Source organism: Muscardinus avellanarius, assembly GCF_963383645.1.
Source record: "Muscardinus avellanarius genome assembly, chromosome: 6".
NCBI classification, from domain to species: Eukaryota; Metazoa; Chordata; class Mammalia; order Rodentia; family Gliridae; genus Muscardinus; species Muscardinus avellanarius.
The window spans coordinates 89,705,605-89,728,862 of record NC_137791.1 but is presented as its reverse complement, the minus strand read 5'-3'; the positions used below and the strand labels follow the sequence as shown (position 1 = coordinate 89,728,862).

The 23,258-nt window shown below is 33.3% G+C and overlaps 1 pseudogene across 1 annotated transcript in view; it reads right to left on the bottom strand.

Annotated features, from left to right (window-relative positions):
* The window catches only part of LOC308264110 (transcription elongation factor, mitochondrial-like), a 149,736-nt pseudogene extending 126,854 nt beyond the window's left edge, over positions 1 to 22,882 (bottom strand). The window contains exon 1 of the transcript in view: positions 22,734 to 22,882. The product of the transcript in view is annotated as a transcription elongation factor, mitochondrial-like (transcript). The remainder of the gene's footprint in view (positions 1 to 22,733) is intronic.
* Positions 22,883 to 23,258: the final 376 nt, after the last annotated feature.

Sequence of the window (23,258 nt, the reverse complement as noted above, 5' to 3'; positions counted from 1 at the left end):
CATTTAAGAAAAATCAGCTTATCTTCACTTAGAGTATAAAAATAAGGGTTCCCTATTGCAAATCACATCAGTTATCCATTTAGACTCACATCCTTGCTATGGAAGTGTTCAATTTAGGTTTCCAAAAGTGGTTGGGGAGGGGATCAGTGTCTTTCTATTCATTTTTTTTACCATTATTGTGTAGGACTTGATTCTGACTAAACTGTGTAAAGTAAGGAGGAAATCACTGTTGTTACCTTGAATAAAGAGCTTTTTCGTATATTATCTGGCATATTCTGCAATAGCAACAATAACCAAAATAGCACAACACAAAATCAAACAAACTTAGTCTATCTTAGTAATATGTAATCATATAATTGTGTAACATTGAACAAATATCAAAAACACCTAAAACTGACAAATGTTTTACAATATCTTATATAATTCATATGGTGCTTTCAAACTTGGAAATTTTAATTCTTTTTGGTGTGTTGTACTAAGGACGGAACCCAGGGGCATTCTACCTCCAAGCTACACTCCCAGACCTATTTCATTCTTTATTTTGAAACAGGGTCTCACTAAGTTGCAGAAGGTCTCATCAATTATGAGGCTGGGTATGAACTTGTGATCCTCCTGTCTCAGCCTCCCAAGTACCGGAATTATAGGCATGTTCCACCATGCCTGACTTTAATTCTTAACTAAGCAATCTTATTACCATTTATTTGACACATTCTCTTAAAATGCCAGTTTTATAAATATAGATAGTGAAACTCATAAAGACTGGAAAATCTTTGCACATAATAATACTCTAGTTAGTTTATTTGAACTACATTGTAAAATTTCAATATCCTCTTAAAAGTAACAAAGTGACTAGCTAACCAATATGTGCTTATTTTTATATGGTTGAAAATTTCTTGAGTTTATCAACTCACCAATATTTCAGGAATTCATTTACTCTTGTAAAAGCTATATTTTAAAAGGTGTTTTTCTTATTTTAAAGTGAATTTCTTACTTTTAATGCTATACTTACTGTCATTTACAAATGTTAATTAGCTTTTAAGTAATATGTTTTCATATATTTGAATTGACTATATTTAGTGAAATAATTTGGATTTTTTTGTATAGATTTGTTTTAAAATGTTTTTTTTCTTTTTTTTTTCAGTACTAGATATTGCACTCAGGGCCATTCTACATTTTAACTATATCCCAGGCCCTATTTCTTTATTATTTACTTTGAAACAAGAACTCAACAAAATGCAGATGGCTTCCCTAAGTACCTGAGGCTGGCTGTGAACCCACAATCCTTCTGTCTCAGCCTCTAAATTATTGGGATTACATGCATGCACCAGCACAACTGCCTAAAGCATCCTGTTTTCTACAATGAAATATTTTATCTGAAATAGAAAATTATTTGATATATAGCACCTGAATTCTAACTTTAGAAATAAAGTATTATAATTAAAAGCCCTTAAACAATTTTGCTTAATTTTTCTTCTTTCTAAAATATCTTCTTCGTGTCTATTATTTCTATGCATTCTGTCAGAATGTTAAGATATGCCTATTTTTTTCAACAATATATAGCATTTGACTTTTAAAAAATTACATAAATGTTATCACACACTATAGTTTATTTTAAAAAATGAAAGAAGCTTATTCAACACACATATATTTTTCTGTAAGGCACTACTCACACTTAGGAAGGATAGGCAAGAATTCAGCTCTAGAGAAAAATTTAAAACAAAAGGGGCGAGAGGGAGAAAGAGAGAGAGAGAGAGAGAGAGAGAGAGAGAGAGAGAGAGAGAGAGAGAGAGAGAGGAGAAAAGAACAGATATAGGGAAAGACATGAAGACAGACACTAAAATGGACCTATTTTCTTGAGAACTGAAGCAAAATGGGAGAATGCCTCCTTGCCTCCTTGTACATCTTCAGTTGGGAACATTGATCCTAGATTACTAAAAAAAAAAAAAAAGTTTTACTTCTTATTTATATAAAAAGAAGCTTTTTGTTAGTTGCAGGTACATCTCCCTGAAATGACTATGGAAGTACATGCATACTGATATGGAGCTAGAAATAAGTTTCAGCAAGCAGGCAAATTCATACAGAATCCACAAGTGAAGACCAGTTACATCACTTTATAAAATCAACTTCACAAAGGAAGTTCTTCTGGACATAAAACTCAGGAGACTCAAAAACCGATAAATATTTCTCTACATAATCCAAACTATTATTACCAAAATACGTATCAGAAGCCAGTCTGGCTGTCATTTCTTGCTATATGTTTCTTGACTATTGTTCATATGGGCTTTTGTAGGAATTTTTAAGTTTATTTGAAAGTCTTATTTTACCTGAAAAATATTGATGCTATCAGTACATATCTAGTATTTTTACTTTAATTGTTATTCTGCCCAGCAACTAAAGAAACAAAAATCATCTTTTGTTTTGCTTTGTTTTGGTTTTGACTGTAATGTTTCCTTGATTATTGGTCATCTGTTATTTTACTCTTTGAGCCATCTTCTGAAAAATACATAATTAAAAAATTACCTGGATCTAAATTTATCCTTTCTTTTTTTTCAAAATTTCTTTCAGTTTTATGTTTTTTTAAATAGAATTTCACTATTTCTTTCTCTTTTGTTTATTCACTTCCTAAGATTATTTGTCTTCTTATTTCTTATTTATATCAAGTTGTTAAATTTCTTTCATAATAAAAGGACATGCATGGTTGTGCATACCTGTAATCCTAGTATTGGAAGGCTGAGACAGGAGGATCACAGGCTCGAGGCCCGCCTCAACAATTTAGAAAGACTCTCAGCAAAGTCGTGAGACTCTACTTCAAATTTAAAAATTAAAAAAGGGCAGGGAGTGTAACATAGAGGTAGAAGCTCCTGGGTTCAATCCCCAGTACTAAAAAAAAATAAATAAAAAATAAAAATAAGAATTCACAATGAATGCCTTGAGCTTTCATTTTAAAAATATTTACTACAGTTCATTAAATATATTCCTGATATCCAACACACAAGTTAAACCTTACTCATATAGAAATTTATATATAACTAGCATCATATAATAATTATATTATTATAGAATATACATCATTATAATTATAGAATTATAGCATTATATATTACATGTATTGCTATAGTTTTATTTTAAATTTTTCCTATTTTATTTCAATGAAAGGCTTTTCCATGTTGGCCTTCTTTATATAACTATTATTCTTAAATTTTTACATTAATATATTAACATGTAGGATTTTTTAATACTGACAGGTAGAATGGCTCTATCAACAATTGAGTAAGCTACTTTTTAGGGTCTACTTACTATCTACCTCAGGTTAGACTCCAGGTTTTCTATTGCCACCTCCAAATCAATGTAACTCCTCCAAATTCCTTTGTCCTTTACTTCTAATGTTTCCCAAGATGGGAATTTATGTGTTTCTAGGCATCTCCCTCTTCCATAACAAACCCAGCAATCTGGTGTCATTGATAGCTAGTTTTTAATATAAAAAAATCCCTCTTCTTGCCGGGCGTGGTGGCGCACGCTTGTAATCCCTGCGCTTGGGAGGCAGAGACAGGAGGATTGCGCAGGTTCGAAGCCAGCCGCGCCGGCGTAAGAGACCCTGTTTCAAAAATATAAAAAATATGTCTGGGAGTGTAGCCCGGAAGTAGAAGGGCTTCCAGGAACCCCAGTACCATCAAAAAATAAAAATAAAAATAAAAATCCCTCTTCTTAACGACATTTGCACCACTAGCCCTGGATTTACCAGTTCTCTCCCAAGTCCCTACCCAGGCCTCTTAATTGCTTTCCTCTTTTCCAAGATTGCTATTTATGTTCTCTTAATTGTGTTTGAAATTTCAGGTATTCAGATCTATCTTAAGAGGCAGGAAAGTCTGAGAAACATCATACATAAGACCATTAGTTTCTCTTGTTTAGAAACAAAATTTGTCAGCATCTCTGTTATATTTGTATTTGGGTACTCTTCCTCCACCCTGTCCCGCTTATGCCACTGTCTTATATATTCTAAGATAATACATTTTTATCTTTTCAATTGGTCCATAAAGAATATAATAGTATCTAGTGGAAGCAGATCTATGTATTGCAAAACTAGTTTATTCCTCTTTTCCTGAATTTTAAAAGCCTTTTGTCACAACATATTTTAAATTGGTCACATTTTTTTCTCTTTATTTCTTTATATTCACTATTCTTTGAACACAGGAGGTGTTTCTTTTTGTGTTTCTGTAGCCTAATTCATTATCATTAATAAATGTACAAAAATGAATTCACAATGAAACAATGAGATTGGTACTTTCATACTATTTTTTTCTTCCCCACTTCAAAATATCAAAATAAAACCCCCAAATCAGCTTCTAAGAAAATCTTTGTTTTTTTAAGGACTTAAGAGATTTTATGTCTATGTAATTGCAGTTTCCCAGTCTAATCACATATTAAACCAAAGAAATCAAATGTTACAATTGAAGGAAGAGACACTTTTATTAATTTGGTTGCACATGTACTAATTATTTTTGATAATGTTTATCCTTCAAAGAAATAAGCTTTCATATTTTAAGAATTTAATGCATTAGGGCTAAGTTCTTATTTACCTACTTTACTCATTATTTCAAGGTGTTTTATTTCCGTGGTGCCTCTGTTTCTAAATTAAGTCTTTATAATGGGCCACTACGTTTAAATTTTTTTTTTTAGTTACCATTTTCTTGGCTCTAGAAGTTAATTTAAATTAGGAGAAATTGGCTATGTTCCCACACATGGGAAATGATTAGGGACACAGCCCATTGTTCTTTCGTTTTGGATGAGGAAATAAATGTAAAACTGCAGGAGAAGAAGTTTAAGGAAAACAACTGGGAAACAACTGATTAGAGTTATAGGCTGAAGTAGGATTTATAAACTACAAATGCTACAGACTGGTGTCAAAATTCTGGAGACATTAGTGACATTCAGAGATTGATGAATTATGAAAGTGAGACTTAATAACAGGCCTAAGTTGTGTTTGTCCTGAGGATTTGTTCCCTGGAGCAAAATTCACCTCCTCAGAGATCTCAAAAGACTTTTGCTGTATTCTCATTGCCTCGATTTTCACAGATGAATTTTCCGTTTTTCTCGCTTTGACATTGATCCCCACATACTACTATGAATCTGTCAAAGGTTGCCACTGATTTCTTTCTTCTCTCATATTGCTATCTCTGTTATATCTGGAATTTTTAAATTTCCTTTTCTAGCTGAGACAGCATAGTTTGCCCTTCTTGATTCCCTTTTTAATTGTTTGGTTTTTGGTGTGCTGACCCTAATCCGTTCCCTTGGTTTGTTTTCTTTACCATGTCCATATTTATTTGTATTTACTAGTTAACGATCCTCAGTCTTCCTCCTTTCTTCATTATATATTCTCTCACTGAGAAATCTAATCCACTTTTACATCATCAACTATCATAGCTGTTTGAGTCTCTTTTTTCACAAAACACATAGCTATATTTAAATTATCTACAAATTCTTAGCTGAATGACTCACAGACATTTCCAACTCAGAATATCCAGAAATGCCTTTTCATCCATTTGTATTTCATAGAGGCATTTTAGTGCAGCAATTATCATCTTGATTCTGGAGCTAAACTATTCATAGTACCTTCACCCACTACCAGCTTGTTATCACCTTGAGCAAGTTTTTCCCTTCTTTGTACCTCTATAAATAAATAAACAAGGTTAAGAAAAAATAGTACTAGCTTCACAACGTGGCTATAAACTCTTAAAAGGTTAATATACTTAAATGGCTTAGCACAACACTAGTGAACTGCTTGGCAAATGCTTCATTTCCATTTTTATTTTTTATTATTTTATTGTTGTCATGTCTATTGTCAACTTCCCCTTCTCTGTGAACACCACCGATGTCTGCTCATTTGTCCAAACTAGAAATCCTGAAGGAATTCCACCAACTTCCTCACTATCCAGATACTCAATTTCTTACCAAATAATTTTTCATCTCCTGCTAAAAATCTTTTGGAGCTTTTTTCCCTCTCCATTGTTGATGCTATAATTCCATTACTTTCTTCCAGACATTATTTTTAAACTTCCTAACAATGTTCTCTCTCTTTTTTGTCTTCTTTCATGAAGGGATGGTTCACAAAACAAAGTTATTCCAGTTACTTCTTTCAAAATTGTTATCTACCGATTGCATTTAAAATAAATTCCATACTTCTTGGCATGGTATAAAGGTCAGAGTCTGATCCAGGCACTGGTCTGATCTATTACTAGTCATTAGTCTGCTGCATCTTCAGTCCTGCAAACTTAACCCAGGCTCCTATTAAGTAGTCTGTATTTGAATACTTTGCATAATGTGCCTGTCTAACTGGCAAATTCTTACTCATTTTCTAGATAACATTCTTCTATAGAGCTCTCTGACTTTTTGACTACCACCTACCTCCCCACATTATATTTTCACTATTTATCTATTCATCTTTTTACTCTTATTCTGTGCTCAACTGAAAACCAGAAAAATGTCTTCTCCTGCATATTTTTGTAAATTGTAGGTTGTTTCGTGCAATCTTTATCAGAGTAAATTATAAGAAATTATCCCAACTTTGAATAATAGACCAAACACAATGAAAAATTGTGATTTGCTTTTAAGAAGTTACCATATCACCAAGAGGCCCTGCTCCACACAATGACGTAAGAACATGGACTGATGGAAAGTCTGGAATCTAACTCATGGCTATAAAGTTTGGTGATGAAAAAAGCATCCAACTGACAGGGAATCAAGTGGAAAGGCTTAGTGAAAAGATCCTTTGTGTTAAAGCTACAAATAACATATGTTCATTTAATATTGGCTGGAACTTAGTCACATAGTCTCAACTTACTGTAAAGAGAGCTGAGAAACGCAGTCAATCTGCTCAGAAATATCAATAATTCTAGTATGTAGCTGTTAGTATACACTGCCATGGAAATATAGTATGCATCCTTCCAAAACCTGACTACTTCGAATTATAAGTAGCCCCTGGAATCAGAACTTTCTCTGGGGATATTTAAAGAGTGTAAATGAGTGAGGCAATATCCTAAACCTTTTTAACCAAGCTGTGTAGTTAAGGATCCTGTATTTTGCTATTACATAAATGATTCAATGGGTACTAACTAAAGAAACTATTTTTTTATTTTATTATAAAATAGAAAAATTTCTATTATAAAATAGAAAAATTTTAAGCTATAGAAGTTTTTAAAATAAATTGAATTCTTTTTGTTTATGTTTTTATGTTGTAGCATAATTTTATTTATAATTTTTAATAACTTGATTAATGCATTGCAATTGTACATAATAGTTAGGTTCAGTATGATACAACATACATGCACACTGAGGTCTTATTTCCCTCCACATTCCACCCAGTTACCCCCTTTCTGTATATGTTAGTGAGATTGGTAGTGTTACCCTTATGCTTGAAGATAAAATTATTTAGATGATTTCCTTCATCAATCTTGCTTTGTCGTCTCCCTGATTTCCTTCCCCAAACCCCTCCTACTATTCTTCAGGCATTTATCCATGTTATTTGGAATTCCTTGTGTTTTGTATAAAATCATTTGAATTCTAAATAAAACAAAGTAGTTGATGTACCTGTTATTTAAAACTCAGAAAATGTTAAATGTTACACTCAACACCTCACAAGCTTTAAAATATTTTAAAGTTTCTCTTGTGATAAGTAGAATTTACACATGATAGTCGAAAGTATAAACTTTCTGAGAGGGTCTATTTCGGTTTAGTTTCCTTTTCTTGTCTAAGGGCATCTCCAAAAATAATTAGTATTTATTAACTATCAATACATATCAAAGGATCAAGTGTACTATTTTCCCCTTTCTTGTAGTATGTATTAATAGAGGGATGTACACAAATCAGTGAATGCTTTGAGAAAGGGGTAAGAACCTTTACTTTACTACTACTAATATATCATTAGTTATATTGTGAGTGTTTAAATCAGATCTCATATTTATTTCAGCTTTAATTTTGTTTTCCTCAACCACATCAAGGCCATCTAACTGGTTTATCACCTGTAATCAGTTTAGCCATTCATTACCCCAAACTGGAGATATTTATTCACAAGCAGAAGTAATTAGCAGAGTCACACACAATAATACAATTGCCTGTTCTGTATTCACAGAGTTATCTGGCCTTCTGGCAGTTAACCAGATTAAATATCAAATCTAGACAGTCATGAACATACAAAACATAGAATTTCTTTAAATCATAAGTAAATTCACATAAAATAAGTCTATGTGTGTGATTCAAATACTTTTGTCACTGTATTAAAATTTTTAATTGGTAACATGTTTCTGTGTAATAGTGAAAATGAGGTATTCACATCTTCAATATATTTATTTTTATTATTTTGAGCTTATTTCAAAGACTTGGTAGCATTTCTTGACAGGGGAAGATTTTGCTCATATCTACACATCAATTGGATCTGTCTCAAACTTACATAAAGATAGGTTAGGTCAAGACCTTTGTGAAAATACTGCTAAGATATACTTGTTTCATAGAGATGTGGTATTGATTTGTCACTGAAGCTTGAAAGCCTACATGGCAATGGATTTCTACTTTTTGTCTAGACGTAGCCATAGAGGTACTTTTTGTAAAAGGCTAGATGTTAACAATAATGAAAAGGCTAAAAGAAATTGTAAAAAGATTACTGTAATAGAAGAAAAGAAAATCACATCTATGTACCAGGCTTGAAAAGAGTATTTTAGTTTGTTTTTTACAAACTGTTACAGTTATAATGAAGTGAACAAAAATAATTTCTAGGGAAACCAAAGAAAAGTCTGTTGAAATATCAGGAGATAGAAAAACTTTGGTTGGATTCCTCATTTACAGGTTCAGTGTCAACAATTGCATTTCCAGAAATTCAATTTTTGGACAAAAAAGCTGGGTAATTTCACAGAAATTACTCATTAAAAATAAGTGCAAATGGAGCATAAATTAATAATATAATCAAACTATTTTTCAACTCATTCTAGGTGTAGAAATATTTACACAAGAGGGTAAGGAGATTAAAATCTATTATCCTGAATATTATATGGTATGCATACATTCAGTATTATTTCATACACTGTTGGTACAACCACTTATAAAAACTGTCATTGTCTACTAAAACTAGTCTTGTATATATGTAGAATAATATATATTACATATATATTATATATTCAGTGTGAATATAATATATATATTCTATTTCCTAGCAATTCCACCATTAGTTAAGTGCTCAAAATGACTGTAGGTACATGAACAAAAACAAAACATATACAAAAATATTCAGAATGGCACTGAAAGTAAGAGTCAAAACCTGGAAACGATCCAAATGCTCAACAATAACAGAATATATAAATATATTGTAGTATATTTATACAAATAAATAATAAATAGCTATCAAAGGAATATCATGGATAAGTTCATAAATTTATGTATATCTGAAAAAGTAGGAGTGGATATACTGCATGATACCATGACATAAGTTTAACCACAGGCCAGATTTTGCATAGTATTGGAATTAAGAAAAGGGATTCCTTCTGGGACGTAATGGGGCTTCTGGAGAGCTAGTAATATTGAAATTCTTGATTGGTGTGTTTAATTATGAAGATCTTACCTTTTGAAAGCATACAGAGTTACATACTATGATTTGTAGATGTTTTGCATAAATATAATATATCAATAAACTGTTTAAAAATGTGTTACTTGGGGGTAAATAGAAAGGAATACATGGGATACTTAATAAGAGTAATGAATACATGAGAGTTTATTATACTATGTCTTCATCTATTGTATGTCTTGGGATTTTTATAACTAAAAATAATTCAATTTAGGTGTGGTGGTGCACACTTTTAATCCTACTACTTGGAAGGCTGAGGCAGGAGAATCGCAGGTTCACACCTAGCCTCTGCAACTTAGTGAGGCCCTCCACATCTTAGTGGGACTTTATTTCAAAATAAAAGAATAAAATATGGCTGAGAGTATAGCTTAAATTATAATGACCCTGGACTTCATTCCTAATACAAGAAGAAAGAAAGAAAAAAAAGAAGAAAGAAAGAAAGAATGAATGAAAGAAAGCAAGAAAGAAAGAAGGAAAGAAAGAAAGGAAAGAGGGAAGGACCAATTTCTAGAAACAAATATGGTATAGACATAAAAATATATTCCTGTAAACTTGTGTGAGGAGTTATCTTAACTATATATAATATCAAAAGCACAATTCATAAAAATTGATGAGATTCCATAAAATTAAGAATTGCTATTTTAAATATACTATTTAAAAAAATCAAGATAAACCACCACTATAGAAGCTATTTACTAACCACATACTAGATAAAATATTTATTCAGAATATACAAATAAACCTCCAAACTTATATAAAATAATCCATAATCTCATTTAAGTAATGGGCAAAATATTTGAACAGAAATTTTGCCCAAGAAGATAGAATGTTAAATAAGCTCATAAAAAGTGCTCAAAACTTACATTTTAGGGAAATGTGAATTAAAGTCGCACTGAAATGCCACTACTCATCTATTGAAATAGCTGGGATTAAAAATATTGGCCATTCCTAGTGTTGGTGAAGATGTAGATGATGAGAATTCTCTTATTTCATGGTGAAATGTAAAGTGTTACAAGCACATTAGAAAATATTTTGGACGCATCTTAAAATCTTAAAATGTTAGTGATTTGACTGAAAATTCCTCCCCTAGATATTTAGCCAATAAAAATGAAAACATATTAGTATGTAAATTTGTACATAAATCTTCAAAATGGCCGTATTTGTAAGTACCTTAGAGTAGAAACAATGTGAATATCAATCAACAAAAAACTAGATAAAAACATTACAATTAAATACTATGCAATTGTTAAAAATGTTTTCTATGCATCCATTACCTGAAAGTAATTGCATTTTAAAAGTGAGCAAACTTAATAGATTCTGTATGATTTCATTTATTTAGGTTATTGCACATGTAAATTCATTTGTAGTTATAGAAGGCAAATAAATATTTATTTTGGAATTGTGAGAAGTAGGAAGATGAGGAGATAGTTTAAATGAGCATTGAGAAAACTTTGGGAGTGATGCAGTGCCTTGAATGTAGTGATTATTTCATGAGTCATTATTTCATGAGTGTATGTTTTTCCCAACTTATCAAATTTTAAACTTTAAATATATCTGGAATTATAGGAATGCACCACCACACCTTCCTTCAATATTTATTTCTCTACTTGGAATAGAAAATAAGTAAAATGAGAAAAAGCTTTGTTTTATTCAGCATAGGCTGAATAAACTACTGTTTATCTATCCCTACTTTTCAACAATGTGCACATCTCATGCATAGAATATCCAAATGGATTTTTGTGGACCATCTTAGAAAACTGTGAAGCTAAATTCTTTTTTAATTTTTTTTTTATTGGTGCACTGTAATCATACATCTGATGAGGTTCAGGATGGGAGAAGCAGATTACACACTTCACTCACTGAGACCTTCCTCAATCCCTACCACATTTCTTCCCTCCTCCCTCCTCCCTCTTCCCTCCTTCTGAGGTTCAACTTAATGATTGACTTTGATATGTTTGTGAAAGTAAATCATGTGCATTAGGGTATTCCCCTTCCCCCTCCCATCTTCCTCGGGTTCTTTTAAATTATTTTTATTTTAACTATTCAAATCATTCTGTAGCTAATTTTTCCCTCTGTCAACTTTGTGGGTTTTAAATTAGAGCTACAAACATGACTGGACTTTGAACCTTCCATTATGCTTCAGCAATAATTCAACTATTATTAAATAAGAAATTTTGTTTTTGCAAAAAATATTTCATCCATGTGGATTTTTTTATTTTTCTGTTCTCAGAACATTACCTTATCTTTCTTTTTTCTTTTTTCTTTTATTTTTAAAATTTTTTATCGGTGCATTATATTCATACATCATATTGGGGTAAAAAAACTTGTGTGTGCATACATGTACACATCACCGATTTTTTTTTTTTATGGTACTTGAGTTCCTGGAAGCCCTTCTACCTCTGGGCTACACTCCCAGACCTATTTAATATTTTTGAAACAGGGTCTCTTAAACCAGCATGACTGGCTATGATAGATCCTCCTGTCTCCACCTCCCAAGATCAGGGATTACAAGCCTGCACCACCACGCCCGGCTCACATCATCGATTTAACCCCTACCCAATTCCCACCCCATTCCCTCCCCATCCTTCCCTCCCTTGCTTGGCTTAGTGGTTGACTTCTATATGTTTAAGTACATTGTGTGTTTTAGAAAATTTCCTTCTTTCCCCCTCCCATCCCCTCATTTAGGTTGTCTTGTTTGATCCTCTATAGGATTTCCTTTTTCATCTAGAGTTCCTCCTATGACCCATTTCTCCTTAGCTTTCACATATTAGGGAAAGCATCTGATTTCTTATTTTTTGTGACTGACTAATCTCACTTAGCATAATGTCCTCCAGTTCCATCCATTTCCTTGAAAATGAGGTAATTGAGGGTTTTGGTTTTTTTTTTGATGGCTGAGTAAAATTCCATTGTGTACTTATCTTTCAATTTTAAGGAATAACATAGTATGCTTCTCTGCAGTGTCAAAATATGTGTAATCTAAACTTTGTCAAATCTGAAGTAGTTATAACAAACTTCAGCTGCTGAGAAAGTCAGGTTCAGAGAATAAATGTCTTACAATAAATGCATGTTAAGTTGTTGAGTATAGACACAAAACCAGATCTGAATCTGCATCATATTTCAGTTTTCTGAAAGATGAATGTTATGGCACTTCTAAGATGCTTTAGCTTTAAATATAATTTTATTCATATGATTTTCTTTGAAGATGTAAATTATTTCTCAATGATCCAAGTTATTCTTCAATGAGCCAAATATTTGGGCACATATGCAGTGAGAACTATCACTGTTGACAAATCAGACATACAAGTTAAAACCTAGGTCCATCCATGAACATTGTTAGTTTAGGAAAGTGTCTTCAATCCTTGAGATTTATATCTCCTCAATTTGTATTTTACAAATTGAGGAAGTATAATTGAGGAACATAATACCTATCTTCCTGGCTATTGTTAAGCTTCGAAGTAATGTATACAGAGAGTGCAACATGAAAACATTTCTCAATAAACAGCTCTGAAAGTAGGCCCGATGAACAATGATACTACTTCAAAGGGCAGGGATTAGATATTTCTACCACTTTATGACATTCATTTACATAAATACACGTTTCTGAAAATGCATTAAAATATTTAAAAAAGATAAATCTAAGCTCTCTGTGTGTGTTTGTGTGTAACAATAAAATATGCATGCTCTACAATAAACCAAAAGCATGCTAGATGATTCTCAGATGTGCAGCACCATACTTCATTTACTCCACATATTTATTGAGTGGCAGTAAGGGTAAAAATGCTAGTATTTGACAAACACATTTTCATAATTTATCTACCAACCATAACTGTCTTATGTGGTTGGAAAAGTTATAGCCAAGATTATACCTATTACATTTCTAGGCTGTATAACTAGATATCGATATCTCTCTCTCTCTCTCTCTCTCTCTCTCTCTCTCTCTCTCTCTCTCTCTCTCTCATTCTCTCTCATCTATCTCCCCTTCATTTATTTAATTATTTATTTATTTATGTGTGTTGTGTATGTGTGTGAGTGTGTGTGTATGTGTGTGTGTGTACTGTGGATTGAACTCTATCTCTGAGCTAGACCTTCAACCTATTTTTGTTTTTGTGTGTTTGTTTGTTTGTTTGTTTTGCGAAACTGAGGATGGAACCCAAGAGCATTCTATCTCTGAGCTACACATCCAACCCTATTTTTTATTCTTTATTTTGAAACAAGTTCTCACTAAGTTGCAGAGGACCTCATTCAGGAGCTAAGGCTGACTTTTGAACCTATGATCCTCCTGTCTCAGCTTCCCAAGTACTGAGATTACCAACATGTGCCACCACTCACCGCTTTTATTTTGATTTTGAAACAGAGTATTGTTATGTTACTGAGGGTCTTTCTAAATTACTGATGCTGGTCTTGAAACTTTGATCATCCTGTCTCCCTCCACACCCAACATGATGGGGTGTGTCCATATAGTGCCTAAGGAGATACAGCCTTCCTTGGCCTGAGCGGCCTACAGCCTAAGGCAAAACTTTAAGTAAAGTGATTTAGCAGAAAATGGGCTAAAGATGGCGCCTGGAGGAAGCTATGAAGGTGTGGTTTCCCCATTCATTATGCGTGGGGAGACTGAGCGGTTTTTCCCTTTCTACCTTTAAAGGAGCTTTCTGCACATATGAATGGCTCATGTACTGGCCTGGGATTGGCTGTAAACTACGTGCTAGTGATCTTTATCCCGGGTAGGCTAGGCTATTTCTCATGGGAATTCCCCTTGTGGCTTGGTGCTATATATATGATTGCTTGGAGAGATATAAGTGAGATCTTGCTTGACTTGACTCCCGGCTCGTGGGTTTGTGTTCGAGTCATCAGTACTCATCATCTCTCCAAGCCCCGCCAGCTGTTGGGCTGGATTCCCAACACCAACATACAGGGATTTTAAGTGTGTGCCACCATGCTTGGTTTAGATATTCTCTAAATTATATTACAAGTCAAAATATTCTGTCCTGACTATATTACTTACTCTAATTAATAAAGCTTAACACACATTTTATTATTAATTTTATTCCACAAAATTACCAGTCTGTAGAGTAATAATGATAATCTATGCCAACCAACCACATTCATAGTGCCCACTATAGCAGAAATGTAATGAATTGCATTGGCTACCTTTTTCAGGTTTGTTTGTACAGGATTAATAATAGCTGGAAATTTCAAGTCTTGTCCTTAATTTTGCAGTGCACAAGCTCAAAATGTTCTGTTCGAGTAAGTCATTACAAAATTTATATGACTTCTTTTTTTACAACCAAAATTTAGTTCTGAAGGAGCTTTCCATTGGTATACAAACAATCATGAATAAAGTATGCCCTTCTTAGCTTGGTTTCCCTCTAAAATCCCTATTCTACTTCTATTACCACTGGTCTTAGGATTCTCCCTTTATGCTTATACATGTTCAGTGCTCAGGACAATTTGACAAAATTGAATGTTCAATCGCATCCTTGAAATTTTGTTTCTGACATAGTTCTTTACTCAGACATCCAGAATACTATTTTCCTAGTTTTTCTCCTTTCTTATTATCTATTCCTTTTCAATATCCTTTCCCAAGTTCTCTACTTTCTTTAGATTTCTTACTCTTCATGGATATGTTATAGGGCCCACCCTTTTCTTCATCCTTATCATGACAATCTCACTTTTTGTGACTTTAAATACATTAATGTGACTTTGACTTACAAATGTACACATTCAGCCCTCATGTATTCTATGCACTTGAATTTGTAATAGGCACATCATTATTAGCACATCTCAAAAAGAAATGCTTCTATCCTCCTTCAGCACCACACTTCAGCAGTTAAAACGAACTTAACTTCACCTCATCTTTGCTGTTCTCATCTCTCTTCTAGATTCCTGTAAGTGATTTCTAACTAATCTTTGTTTCTACTCTTGCCCCCTTCCAATCCTCCTCAACAAAGCAGCCAAATTATTGTGTTCCTCCTCTTAGAATCCACTAAAAGCTTCCAATTACAAGTAGAAAAAATATGCATCTAATAAATCTCAATGTCTATACTCTGACACCATCAGACCAGATTTAAAACTCGTTCATTGTTCAGTATACTCCAGCACTACTGATATTTCTATTCCTCAGATATAATGCTCTCATTTAAATTACAGAGACTTATCTTAGAATATATAAATGGCTTACTCCTCAAAATTCAGAACTCAGCTTCAAATGTTATTTTCTAAGGAAAGTATTTTCTCTCCACTTAATCTGTAGCACTTCATTCTGTTTTGTATTCAACCTATTATACTGTTTTGTATTCAATTTGGTATCCATCTATTTGTTTACTGCCTATCTCTTTCCATTAAATGTAATCTTCAGACAAAATCTTGTGTATCTTATTCAATCTTTTATTTCTAATGCTTAAAATAGTATTCATCTCATGAAGACTCTCCATTCATGTTGAAGAAACAAAATGGAAATATATGTAGATGTATCTGTTCATGATAGATGGAAAAATGGTATCAGATATTTGAAGAGGCCTTAGATGGTCTCTTTGGAAAATTAATGAAATGGTAGTTTGGTTAATCTAGGAGTTCTATATATGTTGGTAATACCCAGAAATTAATTTGCATATCTATAAACAGCATAGAAGTAATAACTTTTGTTTTTGTGTAAACTGTATATATTTTCTAACCATTATATCTCCTGCAGACTAAACAACTGTAGCAAGAAGGCAGCTACTAAAAGCAACAGATATTAAAGAAAACAGAAAATCAAAAAATGTTGGGCTGCTCATATGAGCACATAACTGTGACTTCTCATCAATTAAGTTTATGGCTCTAATTTAATGTGATGAGGAAGATCTGAGTAAGATAACTTAGTGCACCATTTGTGCTAGATTCCAAGGATAAACTCAGTTTTAGGGAGCTCAAGGCACAGGCCTGACATTCTCATTATTTTAGTGATTATGTATGTGATGCTCAGCACAAGTTTTGGGCTTTGGTACTAGATCACAGTTACTAGGCCAAAAGTCAATTCTCCAATGTTTGTGAAAAACCTAGAAGGAATTATAGCAGTTCATATCATTGCAAGAACATTTTTAGGAATTATTGATATACTAGGATATTATTTCCTTAAAGAATATTCTAAAGATTTACTACAGTTGACCTTATGTAATAAAAACCATGTGATCAAAACTGAATGTTTTTAACATCCACAGACATCTCTGCTGCTCTGTAATTCATAGCCATTTCTGGTAAAAGAAAAGTTAAGCAGGAAATGTTTAGTATTTAGTGACCTGATTCTTCAAGTACTAACTTGAGTGGCAGTTGTGAGACAGATGCTGCTTCCCTGAGGGCCAGAAACACTTGCCTACTTGTAGATTTCCATCCCTGTAGATGGCTCACTTTTAGAACATCATTTTATTAAGTGTTAGAGGACATAGACATCAAGCTTTTATTTTCGTGAGATCTTCTCTCTGTCTTCTTATTCATTTCCTAACCAAAAAAAAAAAAAAATCTGCTAATGACACAGTTCTTTAACAAGTCTAACCTCGTTTATCATTATATGTGCTCTAATTTGGATTTGTTAATTATTCTTCATTTTGCTAATTGTGATTATCCAGAGTATCACAATTTATCATACTGCTTCCTCTTAAAAGACTCATTTACAGTTTTGTTCTTTCATGAATTCTTATTAACAGTCTTAATTGCAGCTGCTTCAGAAGATCTTCCATATTTCCCTTTCATCTCAAAATATAGCAGTATTTATTTTTAATATCCCTCTTCTTTACTTAGTTTATGCCATCATATATTGCCTTTGTATGTGTTTTTCCTTAATCTAGACCTTTTACCATAGGAAATAGTTTTTGTGTGTGTGGTGGTACTGGGGTTCCCGGAAGCCCTTCTATCTCTGGGCTACACTCCCAGACCTATTTTATATTTTGAAACAGGGTCTCTTAAGCCAGCGCAGCTGGCTTTGAACCTGCATGATCTTCCTGTCTCTGCCTCCCAAGTGCGGGGATTACAAGCGTGCACCACCATGCCCGGCTACCATAGGAAATTAAAATCTATCATTGATTTTCTGTTTACATAGTAATGTCATGAATGTCACCTGTAGAAAAGTAACAGCAAATAAGACAAATATTTTATAAATATATATAAATATTTTATAAATATAATAAATGCACTAGACACAATTCAATGAGTTGAACTAAAAATATGCCCCTATTAAATAAATAAATAAATAAATAAATAACTGCTTATTTCTGCATCACTTAGTTTTTTCACCACTGTGTCAAGTGATGAAAAAAAAATTTTCCTGTTCTAAATATGTAGTCTCTTGTGGCCATGATATATTTTATACTATAAGAAGATGCAATGTACCTTAAAAGATTAGGAGGGAAAAATTCTTTTAACTAGGAAAAGTACAGAAGGCTTTAGGAAGCGATAACATTTGAGTTTGAACTTTAATCAGATTCAGAATATTTGATGTAATGTCTATAACTACCACCCCAGTAAATCACAAGCAGAAACTTTTGACCTGTATTTTGGGACAGTGATATAGAGGGAATAGGAGAAGTCCATACGAGAATGGTATAAAATCAGGTTTACTTGTAACTTGGGCTTAAATCACACAGATCCGGAGATGAAATTTTAGCCTTAGTATACCAGAGGGAAAGTATGCAACAATTTAAGTTTGATAGGAATGTGATTGCATGTGTAATAGGAAAATGAATCTTATAACGGAAGGCATACTAGTTATAAGACTATTAGAATAGACTAAGTCAAGCTTGAACTAAAGTGGCAGGAGGGGAAATGGAAGTAAGCTTGATTTAATGGTAAATTTTGAAGATGGAAGAAAAGTATTCATAACTAGGTAAGTAAAAAACCCCAAATATCTCTAAGACTCTGCACCCATGTAACTAATAACAGTAAAAAATAGTACCAAACATGAACTGAAAGGTTGCTAAATTTTATACAGGTTTAATACTGGCTTTCCTTTCTTCCAAAGTGGCCTGAGTGACCACTGGGCAGCCAGGACTGAGTCCCATGGCTTTCCTCAATGACTCAGCCACCTGAGCTGCTGTGCCTACTGGTGCAGGTCAGTCTTCCTGTTGATTTCTTCCTGCCATCTACAATGTTTCTCAGAATGGCTCAGCAGGGATGAATATCCTTTCCTCACATGCTATGCTTTATTTTTTAAGGCTTTGACAGAAATTAGCACATGTTAAAGGTTTATTCATACCAGTTTTCTTTGGCTTTAGATACCCCTCCCCCTTTTAAAAAATACACTTTCATTAATGCATTGTGACCATAAATCATATGGGTGTTCAGTACTACAAATTTTAAGTGTCCCAGTCCCAAATAGATTCACTTATTTCATCCTCAAATTTTTTTTATGTAGCTAAGATCCAGTTTGCCACGAGTATAAATTAGAAAAATTGAAGAAAAAATGGATTTGGAGTGAAGGACAATTAATTTTATTATTATTTATTTTAATTTTAGATACAGTATTTGAATACAAATAAATTATTAAAGAGTACATTATTTGGAAAGTATGATGGTGAGCAATGGAATTAGGGATAGAGGGTCAGCCCATCAATGATGGATTAAGTCACTTATTCTGGTGGGTAATTGCCACTTGGTCTTCATTGGAAACTTGTAGAAAATGTTGAAAACATAGGTTTGAGAATTATCCACTGGGGAACTGAGAGAGTTTGACTATTTATGGACTCATGTGAGTCACTGGAGGAGAATTGCTTTAAAGGTGTTAATTTCTCCACACATTTGGGCTGCCACACACAGAACAGCCTTCCACGGTTCTGGAGGAAGGCCCTAAAGTCCAAAGATGCAGAAAATGGAACTTTAGTAAGAGCAGAAGCACTGTAAAAGGTTTACAGGATATGGTTAGGTCCCCAACAGATGCCATATTAAAGTGACAATAAAGAACAAACACAACAGAAACATAAATTACAAGTATCTTAGAGGGAAAAAATAGCATTGGCAAAAAGAAAAGAAACAGAATTAGGTAAGAGATATTGTTATTTCCAGACAGTAGAATGGCTAGCTTACAGTGCTAAGTAGGGCTATTAGAAGGAGGAAAGAGAATTAGCCAAGTAGAGACAGAGGAAATATTTGAGCACAGGATCCACTGGATTTTTCCTGGAAATGTTGAGGAACAAGGAGATTATTTTGACGGGAATGCTGGCAGCAGTTGGAGGAGTGGTAATGAGTTGGCTGGTGAGGCACAGTATATAAATTGGGTAGGCTCCTTTGAGGACTTGTAAGGTCTTTTCTTGTAATTGAAATGGGGGCCCTAGCAGGTTTTAAATTGAGGGTCACATAAAATATTTTCTGTATTTTTCTTATAAAAAGATTGTTGTAGCATTTTCAGTTCTGGTCATGAGGAAGTAATGCGTTGAGACTTACCCTCCCGAAATGAAAAAATAAAACACTAGACAAAATATATGAAGTAACCTTTTTTAGATATTGGTCTGTGCTTCCTAAAAGAAAAACTTAAAAGCTCATATAAAACACTTAGTTAATGAAAGACAAGTCAGTCTCTACACTGAAAAGAAAACTGCTAAGAGAAAAATCAATGGCAATGAAGAAATATACCATATTCATGGATTTTTTTAATTTTTTACTTTTCATTTTTTTTGGTAGTACTGGGGTTTCTGGAAATTTTTCTACCTCCCGGGCTACACTCCCAGACCTATTTTTATATTTTTATTTGGAAACCGCGTCTCTTAAGCCAGCAAGGCTGGCTTTGAACCTACGCAATCCTACTGTCTCCACCTCCCAAGCGTGGAGATTACAAGCATGCACCACCAACAGATGCCGTATTCATAGATTTTAAGACTCATTTTTAGTATGTTGATTTGCCCCACAGTGATCTGTGTTTCAATGTATCTCAATAAAAGATACAGTGAAAATTTTAGTACCTACTGAGATTACTTAAAATTTATATAGAAATACAGAGATATAGATTAAATGAAACTGCATTTTTGAAAGAATATGTCTGAGCAATAGCCACTGCCTGACTTTAAGAATTTTTAAAAAATAAATTACTAGATAGCACATGTTAAAGGCTCTTTGTAAAATGTAATCAAATAGTGCAGTCTTGGTGTAAGAAGAAAAACATAATTCAATAGAAAAAATGAAATAAAACTTGCAGAAACTCAATTTTCATCAAAATTGCAATGCAATTCAGTGGGGAAAGGATAATCAACAAATAATATACTATAACAACTGGATAAACAGCAAAATAAGGTTGACTGTATGTCCTTCCTTTTACTATCCATAAATTAATTTGAAATTCATAATAAATCTAACCATGACTGCTAAAATATAAACTTCATAGAGAATCTATATTATTATAATATTTCTATGACCTTAAGATAGGCAAAGATTTCCTTGAGAGGACACTGAGAGCTAGAAAAATAAAATGATAAATTAGACTTTACAAAAATAATACATTCAACTATTTTATGAAGTACAAAAATGTAAAATAGTACTACTTCAGAAAACACACAAACTAGAAACAATTCAAATATCCATCAAGTGAATGGACAACATATTGTGCTCTTTGTATACATTATAATGACATCAACCAATTTGCAAAATAAAATATCAATTCAATTAATAACATGGAAGAATCTCTAATGCACTTTTAGACAAACTAAGGAATAAACTGTCATTGCAACTGAAACATATATAAAATAATTCAGAATTATCCATATCCTCCATCTACTTTGATTACAAATATCTACAAAAGAGGCAGAAGAGGGCCAAAGAGTATTTCCTAAAACTCTTTCAGTTTAAATAATGCTTAGTATAGTAGTGCTTATTTCTATATTTGGGATGTTATAGAAAGTTCTAAAGGTGCCCAAGAGGAGGTGAGAGGTTATAGGTAGTTCAGGAGAAGCCAGGCATAGTAGAGTCACACTTGTAATCTTAGTACTTGGAAGACTGAGATAAGAGGATCACAGGCTCAAGGACAACCTCCATAAGTAGTGAGACCCTCATCAAGCTCACACACACGTAGTTCAGGGCCTTTCCCTCAGTATAGTAATGCTTTACTTCTGTCTCAAATAAATTCTGCCTCCTGCACATCTCTCAGGGTTGAACCAAAACCATTATTTTTTAGTGTGAGATGAAAACATAGAGAATATTAGAGGCAATCAAAGGAAAGAACAAAACAAAGGGACCCAGAAAAATGGTCAGTACTAATTATTGAGTTTGGAAGTTGTGGATTTCTTTGCTGGGGTGTATGGTACTACTCACTCCTTTTATCACAACTTATGTTTGGGCTGGAGTTTCTTAGAAGACAGCAAAGGATGTAATCTGCTTTGGCTCATAGGACTAAAATTTCTTGGCATATTTCTTATCACAAATCTAAATTCCAGATGTACAGGGTAACAATTATATAAGAAGAAATAACTGTTAAAGTTGGAAATAAAAGACTCTACTGAAGTTCTTTACAATATTCACAGACTTTCATACCCATATATCCTTAGAGGCAACTAGCTCTGTTAGAAAATTAAACTTCTTTCATATCCATTACCTTCCATTTATTCAACCAATGATATGAATTGGTGGAAACCATAGTTGATGTGAATGATCTTAAGTTTCAAGGGGAAAGCTAACAAATAGAGCTTTTAGACCTTCCCTAAGGATACAAACAGCATATTCCTCAATAAAATTAAGAGTTTTCCTATTCTCCCTGGTTTTGGTAACTATGGGTAGGGAGGAGAATGTAAATGGAAATTATCTAAGGCGTATTCTCTGGCTCTTCCTTCAGAGCCCAGAAGTCTCCAAATGAGGATCTCAATTACTTTTCATTACAGGAGCTTTGGTCTGTCCACTACTCCCAATACCTTCCAATTAAAAACATTTATTATGTAAAGCCTCTAGAGAAGCCCCATATAATCCTGAAAACCTAGGCAAATATGAGTCAGCTCTCTAAAACTTAAAATTCGAAATAAAAAACCCAAATGGAAAAAAATAAGAACTCAACGCTGCAGCTGCCCATAAAATTTGAGAAAGTATGTTAAGTGGGTGTCGTTACAAGGAGTTAGATGGAAACACAAACTGTGAGCACCACAGAGTTTGCTTCTGATTTTTACACAGTTCGGGTTGCTATTACCTGGGGGCCTGTGGGAACATACACAGGTGCTGCATCAAAAAACAGCTGAACCAGAAGGTTTGCAGGGTTTGCTGGAGTGCATCAGTAAGTATCACAGATCCATAAACAGAACTTGGAAACTCCAAGGGCCCATTACTATCAGGAGCCATGTTGTCACCACTAAACAACCCAAAGGACAGATGTTCATCTTAATACCTCTGTCTCCCTTGTCAGTGCTTATTCTATTTTAAAAGTACAAGATGACTATCATTATAAATCACATTCAAAGTTATTTATTGTTTTTAAGCTGATATTTAGATTTTGGTTGCCATGTGCTATTGCTTAAAGCACAGTTTTGTTGTTTCTGTTTTTCCTATGTTTTGATGTATTTTGATGTTAAAATAACCCGAGACAGAAAGAGAGAAAAAGTGAGCAAAAACAAGCTGGTGGGCCCTTAAAGGTAATTTTTAACTCCTTCATAGTGAACTACAGAAATTTATCAAGATCAACTTCTCCTGAAGCAGAACTTAATCTTCTAAAGTTTTC